The sequence below is a fragment of the Rhododendron vialii genome, chromosome 3a (assembly GCF_030253575.1).
Source record: "Rhododendron vialii isolate Sample 1 chromosome 3a, ASM3025357v1".
NCBI lineage: Eukaryota > Viridiplantae > Streptophyta > Magnoliopsida > Ericales > Ericaceae > Rhododendron > Rhododendron vialii.
Genome location: NC_080559.1, coordinates 2,033,973 through 2,061,860, shown reverse-complemented (window position 1 = coordinate 2,061,860; position 27,888 = coordinate 2,033,973). Strand labels below are relative to the sequence as shown.

At 36.2% G+C, this 27,888-nt stretch overlaps 1 protein-coding gene, 1 long non-coding RNA gene and 1 pseudogene across 2 annotated transcripts in view; 2 read left to right on the top strand and 1 right to left on the bottom strand.

Annotated features, from left to right (window-relative positions):
* The window catches only part of LOC131320826 (uncharacterized), a 138,141-nt gene that overhangs the window by 64,156 nt on the left and 46,097 nt on the right, over window positions 1-27,888 (top strand). The window lies entirely within an intron of this gene.
* Window positions 154-27,479, top strand: LOC131320831 (uncharacterized). The gene is made up of 4 exons (XR_009198363.1): window positions 154-565; window positions 676-826; window positions 2,705-2,828; window positions 27,449-27,479. It is a non-coding gene; the product is annotated as an uncharacterized LOC131320831 (long non-coding RNA).
* Window positions 13,695-20,981, bottom strand: LOC131320830 (ATP-dependent RNA helicase DEAH13-like; annotated as a pseudogene).

Here is a 27,888-nt window from a genome sequence, read left to right as displayed (position 1 = left end):
CAATTGAATTGCCAATCAAAAGGGAGCTCAATTGTTTGGAGCCCATAATTTTAATTTTTAGAAGGCTGTTCATATATTTTTTTACTTTTTTTAGAAAATTCAAAAAAGATAAACACGGTCAACAAAAGCACCGGAAAGACTAACAACCAAATAAATCACTAATTAAAAAAGAAGAAGAAGAAGTTATGTTAGTTCAAACTCCTGCGTAGGATTTATTGGAGAAGATAGTAGTTTAGGATGACATATATATTCTATTTCCCAAGTGAGGATGAAAATAAAATTAGGGATAAGGAAAACTTTGTGGTTAATATAGAACAACTCTTTCTCTGGTGGAGCTCCTTTTCATTTTTGAAACCTGAGTGAGGATTTCTGTAATTATAAAAATCCTCAGGGAAGCTCGTTGGAATTTACCCAAAGTAGAATTTTAATTAAAAGACTTCATGGTTCCACCTGTTCAGTCAATTATCCATCTGCACTCACCCAATCTCTACCACTCAATACTGAGCTTGCTATTTCTTGTGGTCTGGCTGGATCTTTATCTTCTCCACTCCTACAATTTATTCAGGTATGCCATAAACTTTACTGATCTTTTGGTGTTGATTAGTGTTAGATAGATATATAAAATAGCTCATTGAAATCATTCTATATTAATGAGTAGTGTGTTTTTATGAGCAGTGGGATATTAACAGTGATTAGTATTGGCTTAATTTCATATCCCACCAATATGCCTAAAGATTGGTTGATATCGATTAATCAACCATGGAGTTCTCGAAAGCATTAAAGTAGGACTTCAAAGTTGAAAAACGAGTATGCCTAATTTATTCAGGTATGCTGCATGCCCTTATAACTTTACTCTCTTTTGGTGTTGATTATAGTGAGAGATATGTCTCGGTAGGGCATATGATTATCCTGATACTTAGTTGCCAACTTCGTTGGGATGTTTGTAGAGAGTTGTGATGCCGTTTTCTCTGTGTTCCCTTTAGTCTTTGTAATACTTATTCAAAAATTAATAAAATTTCTTTGCCATTCAAAAAATAGAAAAGAAAAAAGATTATAGTGTTAGATATCATTGACACAATTCTATATATATAGTAGGGATGATGGTGTTTTATGAGTAGTGGAATAATATTAGTATTGGCTTTCAAATCCCAACAATATGCTAAAAGATTGGTGACTTCAATTAATTAATCAACCATGGAGTTCTTGAAAGTATTAAACTGTAAAGACCTACGAAGAAATTGTTCAAAATACGCTTTCCATTTTTTCCAAGGAAAATACTGAAATTAGCTTGTCTACAGTCCCTTTTTCTTTTTTCTTTTTTATCAAACGGCAAATTTTATTACATTTCAAACATCCAAAGGCAAAGATTACATCTCAATAATCAGGAGTAGACCAAAATACCAAAATCTAAGACATGAGCAACTGTACAAAAGCATGCACTTAGGCTAATTATCAGGCTCTACAACACGTACTGCCAGATCTGACTAGCATGAGGTTCCGGCATAGGGTCCATCATCGATTTTGCAGTAGAGAACCCAACTCAAACCAATAGGCATGAAGCACCGATGCAATGTTCAAGACCACAGATCTGCTTTCGCAAAGCGCATCGCCGGCCTGCTCTTGGCATGAGAAAAGTTAGTCCTCGCAGCCTTGAGCAAAGGACGCCACGTAGTCGGACGACACGCTCAAGTCAGGCCCCTGTCCCGCACAATGGAGCTAGGAGCATTATTTCAAAAAAAAAAAAAAACAGTAATTTTCTATTCATACTAGGCAAAACATAAATATACACATAAAAGAAATTAATTATTAGATAACCACTTTTTATTTTACATGCATATGCAGACATATACGATGGGTTAACTTGACGGATTTGGTTGAGGAAAAATAGAATTACCATGAAAAAGGGGTTAATTCAACTTGGTGATATAAAATGGGTAGACAATACTCCTGAATGAGGGAGAATCCCTCTCTGCAAATGGTCGACCATTTTTCCTCCGACCAAATCGACCAACTCTCTAGACATCTCTCATAAAATCCTTTTGTTTCCTAGGAGTAGTGGATAGTCTCTTTGGTGTTTGATATGCTTTACTTTGTTCTGTATAGCTGTGTCCCCTTTTTTTAGTATTTTTTTCTTAACAAAAGAATTTTATTAATTTATGAAAAGATGCAAAGATTAACCTAAGACTGCCCGAAATCCAAACGTTGACAAGCGAGAGACCAACAAAAATGGGTCAAGCCCAAACCCTCAAATTCACCCTAAACAGCCACCTGCACCAAAAAAACAACCACTAAATAAAAAGGACGCTTCAAAATTGTTGAGATTTTGCTTTTGTGTTTTTGGTCTCTTTGAGATTGTAATTTAGGGGGGTTCCCCTCTAGTCCCCCATTGTAATGGTGTTGTTTTCTGGTATAAAATCTTAATTACCCAAGAAATTGTTCTTTTTGTCTTTTGATCTTAAAAAATTAAGAACAGTGGTGTCTCCAATTATATTGAATTGCCATTGGTTGAGATAAATGAAGTAAACTACGAGCTAATGTAGGGAGATTATTATCTAAAAAACAAAAAAAAGCTGCAGGTGGAAATATTTTACTTCTATTTTTGGGTAGTTGAAAGGAATGTTTTTTTTTTTTTTTTTGTTAATGGAGCGCTGTGCAATGTTCTCATCTTATTTTTCTGTTTACTATATTTTTCTTTTTACTGCAGATATATAATAGAGAGCTTTCTCTTCTAAAATTTGAGTTGCATCAACTAATCAAATAGACATTGAGGCATTGAGAATATCAGAATACATCCACCAGTTCTAGTGCCTCTTCAACTTGCTACAAGGGTAAGCAAGCTCTATATCTACCTATTCGGTATTGTTAACTTGTACACACGGGTATATTAATTATCGCATCCAATTTATATGTTGAATTTTAGCCAATAAATATTAGCCCATTTCGATCACTGAAAGAGAACTTGTTGAAGATATTAACTAAAATTCGATAATAAATATTTTCTACTCTCGAAAACAATGTAGGGCACAACTTCAGTGCATAGGGTATAACTTCAATAGCGTACATATTTTTTTAATTACTTTTTTTTTTTGTTTATTTTGAATATTTACGTATACATGAAAAAGTTTGGTGGCAAATTAGAATCCTGATTCCGCCCTTACCTCCAAAGCTTGCTATGAGTTTGGGTGGCATCTACATTCACTATCAATCAACGTCGGAGACGGGTTGGACAAACTTTTACGAGGCTTTTGGGCACGGTATTTGTAACGACCCATACTAGTTAACCAACCAGCATTATTGAGTTTTGACTTATTAATTTTTTTCTTTATTCAAAAAATTATGAGTTTTGATCAAAAATTTTAATTTTTCGATTTCTCTCGTCAAGACGAACCAATAAGTTGCAAAAATTTGACGCAAAACAAACAAATGCAAAAAATTCAAATAAAGACAAATAATAAGTTACTTAACTTTTAAATCCAAACCTACCCTAAAACCTTAGGACCAATATTGCAACAATCTCAAAAAACCAAGTCAACTACCAAACGTTTACTTATCTTGTGAGACCCCATGTGGAAAGAAAGTCCCATATCGGTGGGTAAAAATGAGTTGGTGCAGTATATAATAAGTTCCAACCACCTAGCAGTTATTGTGTAACTCGAGATTAACTTTTTGAACCACGTGGTTAGGCGAATAGTTAGCAGGTCAGCTGGGACGAGTCGTTACAGTTTGTATCAGAGCACAACCCTAGTCTAGGTGGAGGTCACCTCTAGAATTTACACTGATTGTGCTGTACAGAATTAAGTGTCACACCATGGTCACCAGAGAAAGGTTGATGGGACAATGCAACGAGGATGTTGCACCACAAGATCAGAAGATTGTGAGAACCCACTTTGGGAATCAAGTCCCACATCGGGAAATTGGAAAAGGATGAAATGTTATATAAGGATTTGCGAGCAGCTACTATATAACTTGAGGTTAATTTTTTGAGTCACGTTGTTAGGTGAATGGTTAGCAGGTCAGCTGGGACATGTCGTTACATATCTAGTGTTTATTTATTCTAAAATAATGGGCGAGTTAGAAGCAGAGTTGCTCATAATTTAATAAATTACACTCCCTGAATTGCCAAAAAAATATTCTCTCTGCCCTAAATTTAGATCTACCAAACAAAATTCATTGCTAGTGAGTTGAATCATAAAGACAATCTTTTAAGAGGTCCTAAATAAAGAAGATGGACAAACAAATTCGGAGGGAGGAAATGGTGTTTGATCTCATTGCTTCATCATTACATACCTAACTTGTGGCTCTAGTTTTTTATTCTTTCGCAGAAACTCCACTTTCTTTTACATAATCATTGTTGCTCAAAGCTCAAAGGTCAAATAGGTGACAATAAAAAAGAAGAAGAAGAAGAGAGAGTCTAATGTGAGATCCCGACTTCTAATGATCTTAGCATATGCTGCCTTTACTTTTTCAAGTTTTCGTACACTGGCGTTAATGTGAAAAATTGGTAATTGGCCCACTATGGCCTACCATCCGATCACACTTTTTCAGTTTTTTTTTTTTTTTTTGTTTGGAAAGACACTTTTTCAGTTTGAGTTAAAAAAATTCTTTGGAAAAAGGGATCCGAACAATAGTGGAAGCACCTTAGGGCCTATTTGGATGGAGTAAAAAAAGGAGGGGAAAAATAAGGGGTATAAGAGAGGGGTACATCTTTTTTCCCCCGTTTGGCAATTCAATTTTCCCCCCATTATTTTTTACCCCTTTTTAGTTTTCCCCAGTTTTAGGAATTCTCGGGTATTAATTTTGGGCTCCCCTTGAGCTCTCCAAAAATAATCCGGGTTTGGAGGGGTATTTTGTGGACAAAAATACCCCTCGTTGTCCCCTTTCTCCATCCACCATTCAACCAACTTCTATTCTCCATTCTACCTAAAATTATATTTTCCTTTCAAATTTATTCGAAAACTTCTTATTTAGTTTCAGGACTCTCTTCGGATGCTCATTAAAAGGCCTTAGAGCTAAAAATCCATTATGACCATTTAAGATAAAATTATTAAAAAAATAAGATCTTCGCACCGGTTTAAACAGATTGAAAATTAGAACACTTAATTTTTAACCATATTTTTTATAATACATCAACGGTGTAAAAATTAAGTGTTCCAAATTGCAATTCGTTTGAATCGGTGGGAAGATTTTAATTTTTTGATCATTTTATCTTAAATGATCATAATTAAATTTTGACTCTATGGCTTTCGTTGATTAGCTCTAAGAGATATTTGATTCTACGACTTTCTTAAGGCTAATCAATGAGAGCCCTAGAGTCAAAATTTAATCATAACCATTTAGGATAAATTGATCAGAAAACTAAAATCTTTCCACCGGTTTAAACGGGTTGAAATTTGGAACACTTAATTTTTTTTTTTACAAAAATCAAATTTTATAAAAAAAATTGTTTAATAATAATAGTAAATTAGTTAATTTGTTAGTAGAAATAAATATTACGGCTTAAATTGTGAAAGAATAATTAAATTTGCAATTACATATAAAACGTAATACATAATAATTTAGGGACTACACAATGGCAAAAGGGTCATTTGATAGCTTTTTATATCATCCACCCTCCTTATACCCCCTATTAATCCTCCATCCAAACGAAATATTATTTAATCCCTATTCTCTAATACCGCATCCAAACAATCTACTATTTAATCCCCCCTCTATAAATATCACATCAATGTGGGTCATCCCTTATTAACTAATACTCCGTACCCCCTACCATCTTATCCCCTTATTAACTAATACCCCCAATTTTTTCTCCGCGTCCAAACGGGCCCTTAGACTCTAATAAAACTCTCGATGATCAATGTCTCCAAAATCAATTGAGATATGCAAACATGATTGCATGCAGTCATGGCATTTGAACCAGAACACAATTACAACTCTAAAGTATCGAATTTGCTAAATAATGTAACGCACTAGCCGCTGTGTGATGTGATTTAAATTCACGATTCTATTACTAACATTTGTTGATTTACATTTACGGGGATTAGACGGCTCCAGGGATTTACATTTACGGGGATTAGACGGCTCCAGGGACACTGCAGTGCACTACAGGGGTGTAGTGCGGTATCACAACCGTCCATAAAGTATTTTCAATGGTCTGAATTTAAAAAAAAAACTCTTTGCAGAAAGAATAGACTCTTCCTGCGAATAGTTCTTTTTTTCAAATCCGAACTATTGATTACTGAGATGGACGCCTATAAGACCACGCTACAATTCTGTAGTGCACTATTGTACTACAAGATCCTCGAGTGGGAGAAAAGTAAATAAGGAACTATTACAGAAACCTCTCCTGGTTTTCTCTTTGCACAAACTTTTACGGTGCTTTTTGGCACGATATTTGTAACGACTCACGTCAGCTGACCTGTTTACTATTAGTCTAACCGCGCGGCTCAAAAGGTTAATCTTAGGTTATACAAATATGCACATAATGTGATATGCAAATATCGAGTAAGGTTACACCTCTGTGCTCTATTCCTTATTATATTCTCTTTCTTCAATCAAGCCCAAATGTGTTTGAATGATTTAAATGAATTTGGATGTATGCAAGAATAAGAGTCTGTCTTGTGCAAATCAAACAATAGAGGTTTTAATCCTAGGCATGACCACAAGGAAGAATTGGTATTGGTACGGGGAAACAACAGAACCATACAAGTCAATTTCGAAGTTCTTTTGGGAACGACTTTCTTTACATGAGTGGGTTTTGGAACATGTACATGTTAGGCAAGAGTGCACATGGTGACACAAGGAGATGAACAATGAAGATGAGGAGAGGAGATGGAGGAGGAGATAGAGAGAAATTTCCAGACCTAGATCATGTAGATTGGGAAGGCTAATTGCATATCTTGCATGTTCGTAAGTTGTAACGACAAGGCGTGACTTATTGGAGATAAAAATAAAATTGTACTCTTAATCCCTCTCAAAAAAGATTTCACAACTGTGATACTTGTTCAAGTCACATAATATGCGTTTATAAGTAAGAACGAAAGCAATAGCGCGAGCTAAAAAAAATGTATTTAAAAAACATCTTAAATTACTAAAATTTACAAGATCGAAGATTAAAAACTTGTATTAGAGGGGAAGTGAAATTGAGAGTTAAATGCTAGTACAAATAAAAGTGACAAGGACTTGTTTGGAGCTTTTCGTGTGGGGCTGTTGATATGAAGCATCATTAAGGGCATGTACACAAGTCTAGGTATACCTAATATATTAGGTAAAATAAAGAGAAAACCTCTCAAAAACTCCCTGCACCAGTCTAGTCAAACACACAAGCAAAATACTTTTGCTCCGATGACTCGGTACTTCTACCGAGCTACTATTCACCAACAATCCTTTATTTTATTGTTCTCTCTCTCTCTATCCTGATGAAGTGTGTGGGAAAGAGAGATAGGATAATAAAATATAATATTTTATAAAGATATAGATGATGGTAGAGAGGATTGGTGTGAAATTGAGAGAGATTTTAGTAGATAAAATAAAAAAAATGCACTATTTTGTAGCTAAAATGCATATTCCTTTGACGTACATGCTCTAAGCATTGTCGGCCCACTGCTTTGAGAAAGAAAGACTTGTGGAAGACTTTGTCCACTTCCACCGTTCGGTCATTCCATGCTCCTACAAAATTATACTTCTTCGTCCCATAATGTATGTTTGGTTCATAAAATAAAGAGCTAAAATAATACAATTTTGGCAAGAGAAATTCAAATTTTTTTGACAATTGACTAAATATCGATGAATTCTTTTAATTTATAAGAAAAGTTTGAATTTTTACTTTAAAGAAATGTATTATTTTTTAGTCATCATTTTACGGACCGGACAAATATTTTGAGAATGAGATAGTATATATCTTTTAATATGAATCTCTAAAAATATAAAAATAAATTTTATCTAATCGATCTTAATCAGTTTTATCATACAAAATGTTTTAAAATCATGAAACCAAATATAAATGGGAAGATGTAAAAAATTTAAACATGACATAAACATTACAGTAAAAATGAACCAACAACTACTGACAAGGTGAGCAATAATTTATTGGGCCGGCAGTGTTTTGTGTGTGTGTGTGTGTGGTAGACAAGGTGCATTAATAAAACTAATAAACCATACAAGTGTCTAGGGTATCCAATCTCAACAACATTACCGTGAAGTTGTGAGTGAATACAAAACCGGAGAAATATCTAGAATACGGAAGTCTGCCACTTTAATTACAAGGCATGTAATTGGCCATAATATCAGCACGCAATCTGGGAATAAGATAAGAGGAATAAAGGAGGGGAAAGAAAAGAGAGGGGGGAAAGAAAAGAGAGGAGGGGAAAGAAAACACAATTGCAGCGCCTCCCCCTGCTGCAATTGTGTTTTTAATTAACTGTGGCATCCCCATCTTAATTTTGAGCATAAAAATTGTATGCTCCTGGAGAGATTATTCAGTGCCCTTGGCGGTGTCCCAAGCTTCTTCCCACGAAATATTGTTGTAGGGTTCTTACACTTAGTCACGAACCCCACAAAAATGTGTGGCTGAGGAGAGGCTTGGGTGTGGATGTGCCCCAGAGGCATTGAATAATCTCTCCATTTTTCGATAACACACTCCAATATTTAATTTTTATTGTTCTTGTCATGTGTATTATGTCCAAAGTTCTGAATACCGTTTCGGACAGGGTACCGGTTTTCTTACTGGTATGGTACGTATCGGTACCGATTAGGTACCAGGTACCGTTTCGGATTTACCGCAACTATAATATATATAATAATTATACATAATTATAATTCAATTTTTTTTTCATACCATTCAATTCATCATAAAATACATGTATTAAGACAACAAAATCCACATAATTAACTTAAATTCATTATTTTCCTTACAAATCCAAAAAAAGAAAAGAAAAGAAAAGAAAAACACTCTAGCATTGAATTTTACGTTGATGTGCAGCTGCACACCTCCTGCTCCTGCTATACAACTGTTAGTATTACTTTACCCACTCCGTCACTGCACCACAAAACCAAAAACTTTGGCAGGAACCGACTGAAGGGTGAAGAGGTGTGAAGAAGATGGAGAAGTTCATCGGAATGTCTCTAAAAGACTAGATCTGAACAGAAATCGATTCCAGAAATACTTTTCCTCTTCCCTCTGTTCTCCATAACTTCATGTCTTCTTCCCCTTCTTTCTGTTTTTCTTTTATTTCTCCTATTTTCTCTTTGGCATGTAACACGGGACTCGCCAGTAAGGCTGGAACTCGCCGGAATCGGATGAAATTACAAACGGCCCAGCTTTGCAAAATACTGGCCGAAATTCCCGGTAACGACATCTCGGCCGAGATTTGCCGAATTTTCCGGAACAGACCGGTAATCGCTGGTATTGGCACCGGAACGGTATCAGATGGTCAATTTACCGGAATCTCACAAATCCGGGACGTACTGGCCGGTACGGTACGGGATCCACAACACTGATTATATCCACTAGAAAACAAATATTGGAGTGCAATTATCAAAAAATAGAGTGCCAAAATCGATTACCAAATGAAATTTGTGCTAAGCAGAATATTCCTCAAACACTAATAATTTAACTTCACCCTTCAAATTTTCTCTCTTCAAATTTGGAAAATGTACCTCACCTGGTTGCGTGGCCGTCGGTGGCCCTCGTCTATTTCTGTGGTAGGGTCCATGATTTCTGTTTTAGCGAATCATTAAGTCGTTAATGTTTTTCGCTCCACACAATTCCAATTTCTCTTGTTGATAAAATCAAATAACATACAAAATATTTATTCAAACTAGCAAATGAGGGAATTTTTTTTTATAAGACAGAACAATTAACAAAGATGATTCAGCCTAAGAAGATTGTAAAGGAGTCTTCAGAATTTATCTTATCCATATATATAAATTCTGAAGCGATTTTGGACGTTTCGCAACCGCCCTAGCTTATCGATATCGGATGGAATTGATTTTTTACGGAGACCGTAAAAAAAAAATATTGAACAAAACGATAGGTTTTGAGTATCTTTGTTGGACCCGAGATGGGCCCAAAAGCGCATTGTATGCGTTGTCTGTTTGCGTACTGCTGTACTGGTAGCATATCTAGGCAAATATGACGGTGCGTGTTGGACATTTGCTTTTTGCCATGGTATCAAATGGGCCAATTTGGTGGTTTAAACTTCAATGAGTTAGAAAACGCTTTGTCTCGATATTCTCACTATGGATGATGCTCAGATAACATCTGTTGTGAGTTCCTTTTTAGTAAATTTTCATCTCTAGGCAAATATGACGGTGTGTGTTGGACATTTGCCTTTTGCCATGGTATCAAATGGACAATGTACCAATTTGGTGGTTTAAACTTCAATGAGTTGGAAGACACTTCGTCTCGACATTCTCACTATGGATGATGCTCAGATAACATATGTTGTGAGTTCCCTTTTAGTAAATATTTATCTCTAGGCAAATATGACGGTGCGTGTTGGACATTCACTTTTTGCCATGGTATCAAATGGGCAATGTACCAATTTGGTGGTTTAAACGTCAATGAGTTGGAAAACACTTTGTCTCGACATCCTCACTATGGATGATGCTCAGATAATATCTGTTGTGAATTCCCTTTTAGTAAATTTTTATCTCTAGGCAAATATGACGGTGCGCATTGGACATTTGCCTTTTGCCATGGTATCAAATGAGCAATGTACTAATTTGGTGGTTTAAACTTCAATGAGTTGGAAAACACTTTGTCTCGACATTCTCACTATGGATGATGCTCAGATAACATCTGTTGTGAGTTCTCTTTTAGTAAAATTTTATCTCTATAAAGAATTTGCCAATTCCGATAGAAAATCAATTAGCTATTACACAATAAATTACGAAAACTCACAATGGGGCTAGTGTAACGTTTATATATTTTTGCAATTATTTTTCAGAGGGTGCTATCAATATTGTTGTAACTATCTTCTCTATATGGTTTTGTGCCAAAATTTTTTGAAAATTGAAATTTTTTATTGAACACATTGACCAATATTTCTAAAGCCGCTAGTCTGATTATATTTAAAATTGCTACAGTATGAAATAAGACTCAACCAAAAGCAGATAAAATATATCGAGTGTAGGGTTGTCAAGAAAATGTTCGTAGGTTTAGGTTGTTTTCTATTATTTTTGTGGACATGCACCTGCTTCGCCGCAACCTAACCTCTTGGAAAGGTTCACACCCCAAGCGTAGGGCTAGGTCGTTGAAAACATAATAACCGGTAAGACCGGAATCGTTCTCACAGAGAAATCTTCTTAAGCGAATTTGGAATAGAAGTTGCGTAGAGAGTTGTGGCGTTCAAGCGGCCAACTTTGGTTTTTGATTCGATTAACAATATTTAAACTTGGAATTAAACTAGATTAGAAATGGTCAAGTCAAAGGGATCGATTACCCACGACTTAGCCGTCAAACGGTTCCTTCATCTAACTCATGAGTGGACCGAAACCGTCCGGATTCCACTAGAAGAATTAAAAGCTGAAGACTACTTATAACTTAATTCAAAGCTCTAATTCAAATTGAACTCATTTAATGCACGTGAAAGATGAAAAAGGATCATTCGCACGCGTAGGATTATCAAGCACGTAGCATAAGGCGATAGACTTCATTGATCAAAGAAGCCACCAACCCCATGATCAAAGCTAGAAATCATGGGTTTAATTCATTCAAAACCTTGAAATTAAGCTAAAGTTAAGAGAAACCATTTAATGGACTAATCCATAGGGTGAACCTCACCCAATGACCGAACCGATTAACTACTCACTCATAATAAAAAGACTAGAAAAAGAGTTAAGCATGGAAAACATGATTCACCGATGAAAACGAAAATAAATTTGATTTATAAGAAGATCTAATAAATAGCTACAACATTAATACATGAGAAAACATCAAAACACTTAAACTTACTTGAGTTCTTGAAGAAAATAACTTGAAAAGCTTGAAAGACTAACAATGGAAATCCTAGAGCAAAAACTAGAAAACTAGGCCTAAAACTAACTAATGGTCTTTTCTTCCATAAATGGCATACAAGCCTATTTATAGGGCTTATAAAATCAGCTTTACAATGGACAAAAAGGCTCCCAAAATATCCCAAAAATATGCCAAAAGTAAAAACTTTTCATATATGGAAGGTTGAAATGTTCAGCACAAAAAGCTGGTCGAAGGGCATTGGTACCAATACCTAAAAAATGAGGTATTGGTACCAACTCAACTGTCTTCTAATTCGGCATGATGGTACCCATACCTAAAAAATGAGGTATTGGTATCTCTGTGTGAAAACTGCAGAACAGGGTCAGCTTGGGCCATCATGCCTTGTCGTGCCCCGAGGCCTTCCAATGCTTCATTACATGATTAACGGGACTTGGCGGAGGTATGCCTTATGGCCTTGTACTCTTGGATGCCCTCGAGGACTATCTTCGATGCATTAGGCTCGCTTGAACCACTTTGGCACGTTCCTTGCCAACCTTGACCTCCGGCCAATCTCCGAGGCTTCTTGTGGCACGTTAGGTTTTGGTGACAGTGAAATGAGTACCGGCGGGCATTTGGACACTTGGTTTATCCCGGAACGTTGATTGGCATTCAAAACCGCCTTATTAGCACGTTTTACCTGAAATACACAAAAACGTACCTTACGTGCAATATCGCATAAAAACGACAATATATATGTACAAACACAACATATTAGAGGGCTTAAGCACCAAGAATATGCATTATTGGGTGCTTATCAGCACCTTAAGGCTGTTTTCTATTATTTTATTGGACATGCACCTTAGTCACCCCTGGATATCAAATTATTTTGTTCTATTTTATTATTAAATTCTGTATATTGTTGCCCCAAAACATTTTGAATGCAAAAGTCCCGTCCTTTTCTTTATTTTACCCATCCTGCTTATAAATATATACTTACGTAAACACATGCCTGCTTATTGGAAGGAAGGAAACCTTTCAAGCACGTTAACAACATGGCCGGCCACCTAAGGAAATACTTAGTTACTTACTTACACGACCACCTTATAGTTTTGACTACTGCCTAAAACACAATATCAACAGGGGCTTGATATTGGTGGCAGACAAGTGGTGGCGGAAAGCGGTGATGGATGCTGATGGGCGGCTTGGTGTGGCCTATTGTGGAGGGGCGGACGAGCTGTTCTCCGGGACAGCAAAAAGGGCTTGTTCCCCGGGTCTTTGACGGCGGCATGGCAGCAGATCGTCCTTCACATGGCCGTGGAGTGTGGGCACAGCAGCAATGGGGTTTTCCCCATTTAGGGTTTTTCTTGGGCTTTATTTGTTGGGCTTATGCCCTTTTATTTGGGCTTTAGACCTTTTCAGGTGTTTGGGCTGTATCCCATTTGATTTTCATTATGTTATCTGAGCTTTGAGGCCTTTTAAGTGTTGAACTTTAGCCCTTACGTTTTTCTTCTTAATTGGCGTCTTGCCAATCAAGGTTTGGATTTTGGATAGCCACTTGTTGCTTTCCTCTTTTTCCTTTTATGGTATGTTTGGATTGGTGTTTGAAATTTTTTTTTTTTGAAAAATAGTAGGAGTAATAAGTGGAAAGAGATAGAGAGAGAAATGTTGAAAATAAGGAGAATTTAGGAGGAATTTTTTGAAAAATTCTTTTTGAATTGTAAAAACAACGAGGCATTAGTTTTTGTAATCCTTCCTAGTGTTAATAAAATTCCTTTTCACCGTTAAAAAAAAAACACTATATCAACCAGGAAGGGAATCTTCTAAGATTCCTCTCCTGTTCAGTGTTCACTAGCTTAGTTTATTTCTCCTTTCTCGCTCTCTTGATCATTTTGGGGAAACTTTCTTCAGGGTCTAAAAGAACCTCGTGATGCATTTTGGCCCAAAGATCTTCAAATTGATCACGAAAACTCGCCTGAAACCAGTCTAGAATTTCTGAATGCAATTCCCTTGGATTCTCATCCCAAGCCTCTCTTAACATGGTGCAGCTGTCAATAATTCTCAACCTGGTCTTTAACTTATTTAGAAGATTCCCAGCCCTTCTTTGACCTGATGCCTCCGGCCTCAAAATGCTGGCAGGTGAGGCCGCCAGGAACTTCCCCACAGATATTAAGCATGGCAACACATGGCCTTCAAGCAAAGCAGCAGCAAACACAGCTACTCTGTGAGAATCTTTTTGTGATGGGTAAACCGTGCAATGGGGCTGCCACCGATAAGGGCCAAAATTAGAATGACCCAACTGAAAATTTGGTCCAACTCAGGATTATAATAAGGTTTGGGATCTGCAAGTGGGGCAGAGAAACAGCACAAGGACTTAGCATACTTGACAAGCCAACCGGCTTTCAAGCTTGTCACGCTGTGTATGTATGGTTGTTTTCTATATTGCAGTTCACTGTACACCAAGAATTCTGGGGCCAACCTAGAGACAGATGACCACCTATGGAGGAAAACTGTTTCTCTAACCATGCAAGCCAGATAGCGAGTTCTCTGATGCTGAAACTCTTTCAATGTGTTTGGCAACCCTATCGGCCCAACTGGCACATATAGCTTTGCCCAAGAGCTCCTCCTCCTCCAGTCGAAGAGGATGCTTGTCGGAGGAAACCCTCCAAGCAAGTTTTACATCTTTGATAGTACCATGAGTCCATGAAAATTCCTGTTGCAGACCACAAGGTTCCGTTAAACACTAGTTGAAGTAGCTGCTCTCTCAGCTTGGCCATTTCCTCCATAGTTTTCAATAGTAAAACGTGTTCCTTGCAGAATTCCACTTGGCTTATAGAAAGTTCAAAGCACGGCAAAGCATAAGCTACGGTCAAAACATCACTGCTTGGATTAGAAAATTTTGCACGAGACACTTTAGCAGATTCTTTTAGCTCCTTTTTTTTTCAACTTTTCTTCCTTGTCTCTAGTTTTCTTGCTATCTCCGGAGCCATACTCCACATCCAGCTTCAAGCCATCGGTATCTGCGTCGCCTCCCTCAAACTGCATTACAAAAGGGTTTGACGAGCTCAAAGATGCAGCTGCTGTGACTGTGTATCCTAGAACAAGATTCGTCCGATCACTTCTTTTCACCTTGCTCATGATTTGGATAACTGTAAGGAGCATCCGTGAGTAATGAGGACTCAAGGGATACTGTGCCATAGCCTTCCCTAGCGATGTCAATCTCCCCTTGCTATCAAGTGCTTCAAGAGTCGTTAAGCAACGCTCTGCTTTCAGACAAGGCAGCAGCCTCAGGAGTAGGAAATGGGAACTTAGAAACCTAGAATATACGCGAAATGTAAGAGATAAATGTACATAAATTAGTGTCAATGTACCCATTAAAAAAATTATCAGGGTCATTTGCCTTGAGAGATAAGAAAACGTGCTTTAACAGCAGGTATGAAGTTTTAGTTTGGTAGTGGCAGCTTTAACATCTTCATGCAACGGAATAGGTAAAGAGAAGGGTTGCATATGCTCATTTAAGTTTGCAACCAAAAAAGTAAAGACTAAGCATGATTTTGCATGAACAAGATGAGAGACTCAACAGGTTCAGGCATGCTAACCCCCAATCTGACTATTTAAGCTATGCTATTGACATGTTCAGATATGGCTGATTAAACACAGCAGAGAAAAAAAAAAGGCCAACTTAAATCTGAGAGACATCCTTGCAGGTCGGTGAACCAAAACAATCTATTATCTTACAAGGACAGCGTCAGATAAGGAAATTACCTCAGGAACACCCATGGATTTCAAAAGGAGGACGAAGCCATCAACAGGTTCTCTTAATATCTCGGCAATTCAGAAGTCAGGAAAAATGTTGTTAAAAACTGCAGAAGAGTAGAGGTGATAACAGCGGCCAGGTCTTATTCTTCCAGCTCGTCCTGCGCGTTGAGCAGCAGATGTCTTGCTTATCCATTGTACTTCAATGTTTCCATGCCATTAGAGGAATTATAGTTCTTAACCTTTTCTCTTCCACTGTTGACCACATATTTTATAACTGGTATAGTTAAAGAGGTTTCAGCCACATTAGTGGCAATAACAACTAGGCGTTCTCCTTCCTTGATCTCTTTAAACACACGACGCTGTGCTGATTCACAAAGGTTGGCATAACGGGGAAAAACACACATTGCACCAGCACAGAGACAAATGCCACCCCTTTTCTCCCCCACAATTGAAATGGGCTGGTTTGAGCATGCTTCTGGAGTCGAAGTAACAACCTGCTTGTCGTCGGATTCAAGATTCAAGGTAGTTTTTCTGGCCAAGACCTTGAATGAAGCAAGGCTCCCTTCCTCTCCAAAGAATTCTGAAAGGTCATTTCTGTTCTCCGTTTTCTGGTTCAATAACTCAACATCATCAGCTCCTTCGAAATCACTAGCTGTCCCCAGATCATCAGAAAAATCTGACTCAATATCATCTAAATCATCATGATCTTCATCGTAAGAACTAAACCTATCAGTTTGGTTGTGGCGTGAATTTCCGTGCATCTCAAATGCTTCGCTAACTTCACTCGTATCGTTTTCCTCAATGTCATTCTCTGCCGAGACTGTAGAAATCTCTTTCTCCATATTTATTTTTGAGCTATCCCCAACTATATCCTTCGAAGCTTTCCTCAACATCTGGCACAAGTACTGTACTTCTCTCTGACCAGTTACGAAGACAAGTATGCCACCAGGTGGCAGTCCCTTGTGAATTGACAAGACCTTCTTATAGGCTTGGCCAACATAATCCACAATCTCTGTCTGCTTTGAGAAGATGATAGTTACTGGATATTGCCGGGAGGAATTTCAATTACAGGTGGGGGATTATCAAATATACTTATTGCAGAAACAAAGTCATCCACTCGCAAGGTGGCACTCATCAGCACCAGTTTCAGTGGAGAGATCCAATTTTCAGGGTTAATTCTTTGTCCTGAAAAGACCTTACGCTGCTGCTCTTCATATACATCCTGTGATCAATCACAATATGAAAATCTCATACGGGAAAAAGCTGAAAAAGAAAGGAAAAGTAACAATAGAAGAGACAAACTATGAACTCTTCAACCAATAATATACTATGCACTCTCACCTGGCAAAGTTTATAACTCAGGAAAGCATTCCAATAAGTATGTCAGAGTTCAAGCTTCTCTCATGAGCCTCATCTAAAATTATGATCAAGTACTTCTTCAATAAGACATCACTCTGAAATGAAACAAAAAGAAAAAAGGAAAATACTAACAACAGTCTATTTTGCGAAAATAGCAAAAGCAGATTTTTTTATTTTTTTATTTTTATCCGCATTCTTCACATTTGTGTGAGTAGATAGCTAAAACGTAGTTCTCGTAGCAAAATTCCATCAGTCATAAACTTGATGGAGCAACTGTCTCCAATCCTGCAGTCATGCCTAACTTGATAGCCAACCTCCTTGCCTCGACAAAGACCAAGCTCATTGGCCACCCGCTCGGCAGTTGTATGGACAGCAATATGGCGTGGTTGGGTAACACCAATAATACCACTCCTAGACTGGTTTGAACCAAAGCCAGCTTCATAAAGGAACTGGAAGATTAAAAAGAAAGCACAAGACAATACCATCACCACAGTAAAAGTTACTACTGAAATCCCGTAAAAGGTTTACAGCCAGCATCCCAAGTACGTTACTTGGGGAACTTGAGTAGTCTCACTACAACCAGTCTTCCCACAAATAATAACCGTACTATTTTCATTGATAGCTTCCATGATCTCCTGCTTCCACATGACAATTGGAAGATCCTTCCTCTTGTTCTCAATCTCTTGTTTTCTTGATACATGCACTACAACTGGAGCTGTTAGACCTCTCTGTGGAGGACAATCTGCCAGGTTGCTTGCATTGCTGATATGCAGTTTCGGGCTTACAACTACCCGATCCTGTCTCATAAACCTAGCACACCATTACGCAACAAGACTATGCATATCATATACAAGAAACGAATATGCAGAGTCCTATTATACCATTGGTTTGTTAATCTCCCTCCTCTCACTGTTGAATGTGGTGGGGAAAGAATCCTGAGCATCTTCGCGAACGCAACTGTCATTAGTTTTGTTGGCAACTTCCTCAGCTGGAATGTTAGCCCATATCCATCAACTGCACCAAGTCCAAAGCTAGAAAATGATTCTTTGGAAGATCCCAAAGGAGTAGGAATTTCAGATATGACATCTCAGAGAGATGTCATGGGCTGCCACAAGTTATTCCTGTTGATGCCTTTTGTAGACTGGATTGTGTCAGAATCAGGTTCAATTTCACAGGAAGGACTTACAACAGCCTTTCTATTGAAAGGTTGATCACTATGAGGCATTGCTAAATCCACTTTAGAGAGTTGCACTGCCCTTCTACGTCTTTCGCGCACAGTTTCAACCTACAAAATGGAGAGGTCCAATCACAGAAGTTACTCAAGGGAAGTCTTTTAATGCTAAAAAGTAGCACAATAACCACTACACTCAACTGACTAAGGTTTCGTGAAGACCACATCAATGAGTATGCATCGTCCTGAATTTTATATTTCCTGCAAGTATAAATCACCCGATATATATCCATAAAACAATCATGGAACTGATGGGATAAATGGACTCCTCTGGAAACTAACTATTTAAATAGACCAAACTGGGGGCATACTCCAAGGTCTCGATGCTTTTCGATAAGAGAAGTGCCTTTCTCCTTCTCCTCCTGGGCATAAAAAGAGAATCATTCCAAGTTTGATACACACAAAACAGAATAAGAACAGTCTGAAGTTGCACAAGCACACCAACCTCTATCTTATTCAGCTTTCTTTTCTGACATTTTGTCAACTTCTGGTTTTTCTTGGTCCTAAGTTGTTCATTCACCAATACAACAATATTCAAACGACTGAGCTTACATAGTTGCAGAACTATTAAAATACAGACACAATGCTTCATATACCTGACTCTTGCCTTTCGTTTTATTTCTTCTCTTTCCTGGCAAGATGATTGCATTGCTATCACCCCCACCTTTCCCACTACCAAATGCAGGAAAGGAACAAGTTTTATTTAACCACATACACACTTAAGTTAGAAAAGGAGAAGAGTGACATATATTTCCAACAGATCTAAAAAGTCGTGTGCTTTCCAGTGATGTCAAATTGTGAATCATTGTGCTAAAAATAGTGAATCGTGAATAGTAAGATTCAATTTGTTTAATATTCTACATAATATATATTTTTTCTTTTCCCGCTATGCATATTCTACATAATCTTATTTATGAATGTACATATATAATACACAGATACTGATTAAAGGGCCATAAATATTAATAGAACTAAATTGTATAGATTGATATGCATACACAACAATGAATATCAGTACAAGTAATCAATTTCATGTTTTGACGGATGAATTATACTGAAAATGCTCAAATTGAATTGTCATAAGTCACTTCAATTCCAGATTCAACAGCATAATTTTGCATGAATAGAAAGCAAATTGCAAGATTCAATCAACGATGGTTAGATTTAAGATTCTAAGATATGAAACAAATAATGAATCCAAACCGATTATAAGGAACACCATCAAAAGACGTTCAGAAGTAATGCAATTTTTAACTTATAATAATTACTTATAAATATATATAGATATACATATTTCACCTCCCTAAATCTTCACCACTCCAAGTCCCCAGATTGTCCCATGGGCCATAGCTTGGACAAATGGCTCTATTTGTTCCGGATAAAGAAAATCCAACGATGGTGAAGCTTTTAAGCAACCTGAAAAGAAAAAAAGAAAAAAAACCATTACAAACTGCATTGATAGAATTTTCTTTTCCCAACAGACTTGACCTGAAAAAAAGTCGTAACCTTTTGTTTTGGTTGTCGGCGACACTCACTTGTTTTGGTGGTAAGTGTCTGTGGGTGATAGTGGACGGAGATGGACGGGAATATATCATGAGCAAAATATTACTCCATTTTAATTAAGCTCTTTGTCTTCTTCAGGAACGCCATGGTATACAGTAAATGCACAAACTACCATTGTATCTTCCTAGTATCAACAATAATTTAACAAATCAAAACACCAAAGATTCAGCAAAAAAAAACAAAAAGGATAATCATTAAAAAATAAGATAATCGTTGCTTACATGACCAATTTGCCGGCGCCATCGTCAAAGCTATGTGAAAGGGAAGCAAGCGCCAATGTCAAACCCTACAGTATTTAACTTTTGTCTAGAGTATAGAGAAAGAACGGATAAAAGGAGAGGTTCAATATTTTTGCATCTGCCAATGGACGTGGGCTTAAAAGACTGATGCAGTTAAGGAGGTATTGTTTGATTTTGTAGTTTTCCAAAACCTACCCTTCAACAGAATGGGAGTTGTTGGTCATGCAAGTGGACATAAGTAAAATTTTCAAGGACAATTGAGTCATGATGTAAAATCCATACAGCTTCGAAAACAGGGAGACCCTCTCGTGAAATAAGGTTGTTCTTTTGTACTCATTTTCCGGATCTAACCAATTGGGCCTATATCAATTGAGTTATTTGTTCATCTTAAAAGTTCTACTGTTCTAGTCTAACCAAGCATGCAAGATTCTCATTCCCAGTGTTCTAAAAATCGCCTAGGCAGAGACTAGCGACTAGTCGGCTGCCTAATCTAGGCGTTGGGCCACCGCCACTGCTCATTCCCAGCCCAGAGTGTACCAAGGAAAGTAATACAACCACTTAGACAATAAACTAGAATTAAATAGCAGAATATACAAAAATTATTTGTGAAATCCTTCTTGGTGTTGCTTACAAAACATTTTTGTTAAACTAAGATAACGTCATTTACCTTGCACCAAACTCCAAACACGATCGGTAGATGGAAAGACAAAAGAATAAGAATGTTAAGAGTTTTTGCTACTACAAACCCTTATGAGATGAATGTTGAAAATTTCAGAAGCAAGGTATTCCGTAGGACCGTAGAGCGATAGAATAAATGAGATGAGGCTAGCAAATCAACAAATAAGAAGGCGGAAAGAAAGTTACAATTAATCTAATATTGAGAGGAGAGAGGCGTGCAAAATGTTTGGGGAACACAAACCCGACATTGGCGGCCAAAGGAACACAAACCCAACCTCAATCCCAGTTGAAGTTTTTTGTTTTTGTTTTTGTTTTTGTTTTTGATTTTAGAAAGTAAAGAAAACAATACCCCACAAACATTCCAGTTCCAGTTCCAGTTCCACAAAAATTACCCCATAGACATGCAAAAACCGGAAGACAAACAGAGCCAAAGAACCAGCGAACTTACCGAGAGCATGGGTGGTCGAGAGAGATGGAGATTGCATGAGGAGAGAGATGGCCGTGGTTGAGGGGAAACCGAATGGAAGAAGGGATAGTGATCTTTTCAAAATAAAAAATGGAAGAAGGGATTTTTAACGCCAAGACAAGGGTTCTTAATAGGAAGAACAAAATCCCCTGGTTCTCCATAGAAGAGAGAGAAGGGAATCGGTGGAAGAAGGATAAACGAGAGAATTGAACAGCCCAAAAAAAAAGGGCCAAATAATTACGTTGAGTCCAAAAGGAGGATGGCCCGTTGGCAACTTGGTGGCCCAGAGGTTAAAAAGCATTCTTTTGTGCGATATGAATGATCAAAGCAACTGCTGAGGGGCAAACACAGAACCCAAAATTGAAAAGTCAAGTCAAAAGATCCCCTTTTTTTTTTTACGAAAAATTCGATAAGATGAATACATTAATTCGAGATACAAGTGCTCAACCATGAGGCTCAATAAATGTTACTACTACATTTTTTAAAATGCATGAGTAAATTTGTATGTATCCCAAGCATAAACGAAATTAGAATGAAGCGCACCATGCGATATGAGTCATGACATAGTGGTTGCGACGTCAGAAAATATTAAGATCACCATTCACAAATTCGAGAGTTCTCATGTACTCTTAGACCGTCAAAGACTCTCCCTCTCAAGAAGTCAAGCCAAGCATAACGATACGAATACATCCCAAGGCTTGAATGCAATTTCCCTCAACTAATGAGTACTCCTCCTCAATTAATGAATTTTAACATTTTTTATTATTATTTCTACTGATCAGATAAAAATGTATTCTTTTTTATCTCACTGCTGTTTGATACGAATATTGAGAGTAAGAGTACTTGACTGAAAATTTCAGTCAAGAAAGCTTCAAAAACTTAGCTATGGAGGTCTAGAACGAGGTTGTAGGAGATGAACTCAAGTTGGAAGATGTATGGAGGTGTGTGTAGTTCAAGAATTGAAGGAGTTTTGGTTGAGTTTGGTCAAATATATGCCTAAATTCAAAAAGTTGGCTATGGAAGTTCAGATATTTTACTCACTAACTTTTTAAAATAGAATTTACTTTTAAGGGTAAAATAGAAAATGCATAAACTTTTATCATTAATTTTACAAAATAAACACTTATTAAGGACAACTCAAAATAAAATACTGGACTCTAAATAAAGTACTAAGATTACTTTTAGGCCCATTTTCCCTGAATCTTTTCCAATTAAAAGTATGGGTCAAAAGTACATTCATTTCTAAAAAAAAAAACTCACCCTTTTGTCTTCATTCAAATTTATAGCATTTGTTAGTTTTATGTCAAAATTTTATAGATTATTGATTTGCCTTGACGAGAGGAATAAAAAAGGTATAAAAAAAAATTTTACCCTATTTTTTTTGGGAAAATATCAAATAAAAATTACAAAAACCTAGTTTGGTACTTTTCCTTGAATATTATTCCAAAACAATTGGCTAAAATAATTTTTTACTTTTCAGATTTCTCTCGTCGAGACTAACCAATAATCTAGAAAATTTTGACGCAAAACTAAAAATGCAACAAATAACCTTCCTACAACTTAAAGCAAATTTTTTTTACTATTTGTACCTTTGGAAACCCACCCCTTAGTACATTTGGGAAATCGCCCTTGAGAGGTTTAAGTAACAGGCTTCACTATAGGAACAGAATCCGGATTTCGTAAACGCGGGGGCCAAATTATGAACAATAAGATTTTAAAATTTCAAGGTTCGGAAATCTAATAGCTTGTTTGGTTTAGATTTTGAGAAAGATTTTTTAGGTAATGAGTGGAGAGAGTTAAAAAAAAATGAGATTAATAATTGAAGAAAAAAATATAAGGAAGACCATGCGCAGAGAGAGGAATTGAATTTTGGGACCCAAACGAACAAATTTTTTAAAACATTTAAAAGTCTAAATAACACCCAATACAAAATTTAGGTGTTCTTAATAGACAAAAAATAGCTAATATAAATATTGAGATTAGGAAAAAAAAAAAAACCCGAAACAACGCAGGCTTTGGCCTCCATGTGCCCAAGAGTCGTCTCTGGTTTTGATCGTGTGTTATTTTAATCCAAGGATATTCCTCTTAATTAAAAGAACAAAGAAAATGTTAAATTTATTTTGGGAGGATTAAATTCAAAGTTAAATGAGGAAATATCATTTGGAAGGTGCAGTGTCTATGTAAAAACAAAATTAGGTAATGTGGACGGTGGTCCGTGGGTGGGTGACATGGCATTGGATTTGCTGGCAAATTAAACAATAGGCAATGGGGTCGGATTATTGATTCGTATTGATCATTAAAAAAAAAAAAAAAGTTAAAAAAAATATTACTTCAACCCAATTATTTGGGAAAAATTCAAAAAAAATAACAAAAGTAGGGCTTTTTGGCTTTAAGGCTTTTTGTACGTCACATTTGGTTGAAAGGTGCCGTGCTAACAAAATTCCAAAAAATAAAAATAAAAGGACAATGTAACTTTTCACTTATTTCCTTTAAGAGATTGTTTTTGGTTGAAAGGTGCCGTGCTAATAAAATTCCAAAAAATAAAAATAAAAGGACAATGTAACTTTTCACTTATTTCCTTTAAGAGATTGTTTTAATCAGGATCGTTCAAAACACATTTGAACAGTCGAAATTAAGCGCTATTAACTTTATTTGACTCCTCTGTAAATAAGATTTTCTCATTCCAAAATGTAAAAGAAAGAAACGGACAAATGTAGCTTTTCATAGTCCTTTTTGGCTTTGGGCGCTGCTATTCGCAACCCTTTATTTTTTTTCATAGTCCGTTAAAAATTTTCAATTATACTCGACAGTTAGTTACTGAAATTGAGATATATTTCAGCATCCAATTACCGAAATATAATATTTTTTTCAACAGCTATTTACCGAAAATGTATGTTCGGCAGTTGTTTACCGAAAGTTGAACATATTTTCGACATGTAGTTACCGAAATATAATCTTGTTTTCAACAGTTATTTGCCGAAATGTTATGTATGATTTTCAACAACCATTTACGGAAATATAGTGGGCTATGGGAAAAAATAAAGGGCTGCAAATAGCAGTGCCCTTGGCTTTTCACTGAGCGAGTGAGAGAGAGATATTATATACATTCCAAGATAAAGGGCAAATTTCACTAATCTCCCTTGAGGTTTCTGATATAAACATATGCATTCCCTGGGATTTCTGAAATAACACTAACCTCCCGCCTTTTTTGACACAGTAAAAAGGACCCCACTGCCGTTACTTTTCAAAGGATGGTGTTAACATTGGCGAGAGAAGTAAAAAATTACCCTCATTGCAAAGGAAATAAATTGCGCAGAATTATTTGGAATGAATCACGCCTTGTCACTTTTATTTTTTTGGAATAACTTAAAAAACAACTAGGCGTTATCTTTATTTTTTATTTTTTGTTTTTTGTTTGTCAATGAAATTAAAAAAATAGAATTGTGTGAATCAAATTTATATCAAAACCGAAATAATTGACTTGTTTGGGTTTTATGAAATTACTTTTTGACTATTATAATAAAAAAAGCCACAATTTCCTATTGAAACAAAAGAAAAAAAAATGGAAAGAGAGTTTATACTCGTGGATTTATTTTTGTTTGCGAAATGGCATGAAGGGGATCCAACTTTTATGTTTTATTTTAAACTTATTGTCGCTCTTATGCCGCTTCCGCCATCTCATGCCACCATTGTTTTTTTTTTTTTTGTCTTCAAATCCACCGCAACTATCCCATTCACTTAGTCGTGGTTTGATTTAATAATTTTGTTTCTGTATTTATCCTAAAACAATTGTCTTTGTTAGTTTTGCGTAATTTTTGTTTTGCAGATTATTGGTTCATTTCAACATTCTCTAGTGTTTCTTGAATTTTTTAAGGACCACTAAATTTCAAGCATGAATTCATAAAAAAGAATGTACAAGTTGTGATATAGTTTGATCGCTTTGTGAACTTCAAGAAGATGGGAACAACGAGTTGATTAGGCAATAATCTAAAAAAAAGATTATTAAGCCAATCGATCCACGCCTAAGTGAATGGGATAGTTGTGGCGGATATTAAGACACGAAAAAAATAATGGTGGTTTGAGATGGCGGCGGCGGCATAAGAGTGACAATAAGTTTAAAATAAAACATAAAAGATGGACCCCTTTCATGCCATTTCCCAAACAAAAATACATCCACGAGTATAAACTCTCTTTCCATTTTTTTTTTTGTTTCAATATGAAATTAGGGACTTTTTTTTGTTGTAATCGTCAAGAAGTAATTCTATAAAGCCCAAACAAGTCAATTATTTTGGCTCTAACATGAATTTGATTCACACAATTCTATTTTTTAAAATTTTATTGACAAAAGGAAAATATAAAAAAATGGCAAAAAAAAAAAAAAGATTACGCCTAGTGGTTTTAAGTCGATTCATTCCAAAAAATGAAACTGGAGTGTGATTCATTCCAAACAATTCTGTGCAATTTATTTCCTTTGCCAATGTTAACGCCAGTCTCTGAAAAGTAACGGCAGGGGGTCCTTTTTGCTGTGTTAGAAAAGGAGGGGAGGTCAGTGTTATTTCGAAAACTCAGGGGAGGTATTTGTTTATGTCAGAAACCTCAAGGGAGGTCATTGAAATTTGCCCCAAAATAAATGGGATGTTTCCACTAACAAAAAAATTACGCATTTCACCGTTTTCGCTAACAAAAAGTTTCAGCATTTTACCATATCGTTTTCACTAACAAAAAAGTTGTCAACAATACTTTTTTTACTGCTATAATTCTACTCATAGACCCGTCAATAATTTATTCACTATCGAAAACAACTTGACATTTCTCAATAACTTATTCACTACTAAAATACCTAACAACTTCTCAATCACAAATAAAAATCTACAAATTATTCACTACCAAAAACACCCGCTAAAAGGAAAAAAAAAATGTTAACTAGGAACTGTAGCCTTAACCAACTCTTTTTTTTTTTTCACTTCTGACACACTATTGGAATTCGGAGGCAAATTAAGAAGAAAAAAAAAATGTTAACTAGCTGACCTAATTGCTAACTCTATTATTGGAGATGACAGTATAGTCTGCAGTTGAGGTGCTGCAAGTCACATGCACGTAACATAAATATGGTTCAATGGGATTTTACACTGGTGTCATGTGGCTATTGGTTCGAAGGAAAAGAAAAAATTATACTACTACTCAGTAATTGTTGCCAATTTTTGTTCATTGGGTTCATTTAACACCAGTAGTGCTACCATGCCAGCGTCGCCCCTAATGTGGGTTCGCTGGCAAAAAAATAGGGAACGGGTTTATGGATTATTGGTTAGAAAAGCTGGGCCTTTTGGCTTTTAAGGCTTTTTGTACGTCACATTTGGTTAGTGGCATTTTGTATGTCACATTTTTGATCCTGTACTTTGGACCCCCACATGAGGCTGTTGATATTTTTGTGAATATGTCCCCTAGTCGAAATAATCATTGCCATGAAGCATGAACCTCACTTCGATCCGTACAACTTTGTCACGAGAGGAGAGGTCACTCAAATAAGGCTAAAATAGTAATTCCAAAACTCAACAGGAAAAAGCATTAAAAATAATGATTTTCTTTTTGGGTAATTTGGAATTTCTTGAAAACACTTTTAGCACTATTGAAAAACATTTTTAAGTACAGCTTAGGTATTTTTAATACTCTTAATACTTTTAGCACGTTAGGGAAAAAAACCCCTCCCCCTCCCCCGAAACAACCTAAGTAGTACAATTTAAAAGAAAAAGTTATTTTACTTTTGCTTAAGTTGTACTCCAGTAAGGTTGTTTTCGAAAGTACTGTATAGTAGATTTGAAAAACTGGACCTAAAGTACGTATTGCTTATTTAATATATTTCTCTTAAACCTTCTAGTGAAGCAGAGACGGAACTATTTTTAGGCATATGGGGTCAAGGCTCCCGTGAGGATTAGGATTTTTTTTCTTTCAAATTTCAGTATTTATATTAGTTAATAATATTGGGCCGGCAGTGTTTTGTGTAATTTATTCAGGTATGCCATCAACTTTTTGTCTTCCTGTCTTCTGCCTCTGCCTCTTTCTTCTTCACACTTTATAATTTATTCAGGTATGCCATCAACTTTACTAATATTTTGGTGTTGAAATCATTCTTTATTGTTGGGATGAGTTTGTTTTTATGAGCAGTGGAATATTAACAGTGATTAGTATTGGCTTAATTTCAGATCCCACCAATATGCTTAAAGATTGGTTAATTCGTGAAAGCATTGAAGTAGGACTTCAAAGTTGAAAAAAAGAGTGTGCCTAATTTATTCAGGTATGCTACCTGCCTTTATGACTTTACTCTCTTGTTGACAAATTTCTATATTGTTGGGATGATGGTGTTTTATGAGTAGGGATAATATAAACTATTTGGCTTTCAGATCTCAACATTAATACGCTAATTATTATTTGCCTTCTCATTGGTGACTTCTATTAATTAATCAACCATGGAGTTCTTGAAAGCATTACCCGTTCAACTTTCTCAAAAAAAAAAAAAACTTCAAAAAAAAAATCTATTTTTAAGTTTAAAAATAATGAGTTTACAAAAATAATTTTCTAATTTTTTTTTTTGTAGGGTTTGATAGATTCTGATGAGATCTATCAAATAAGATCTATATTACTT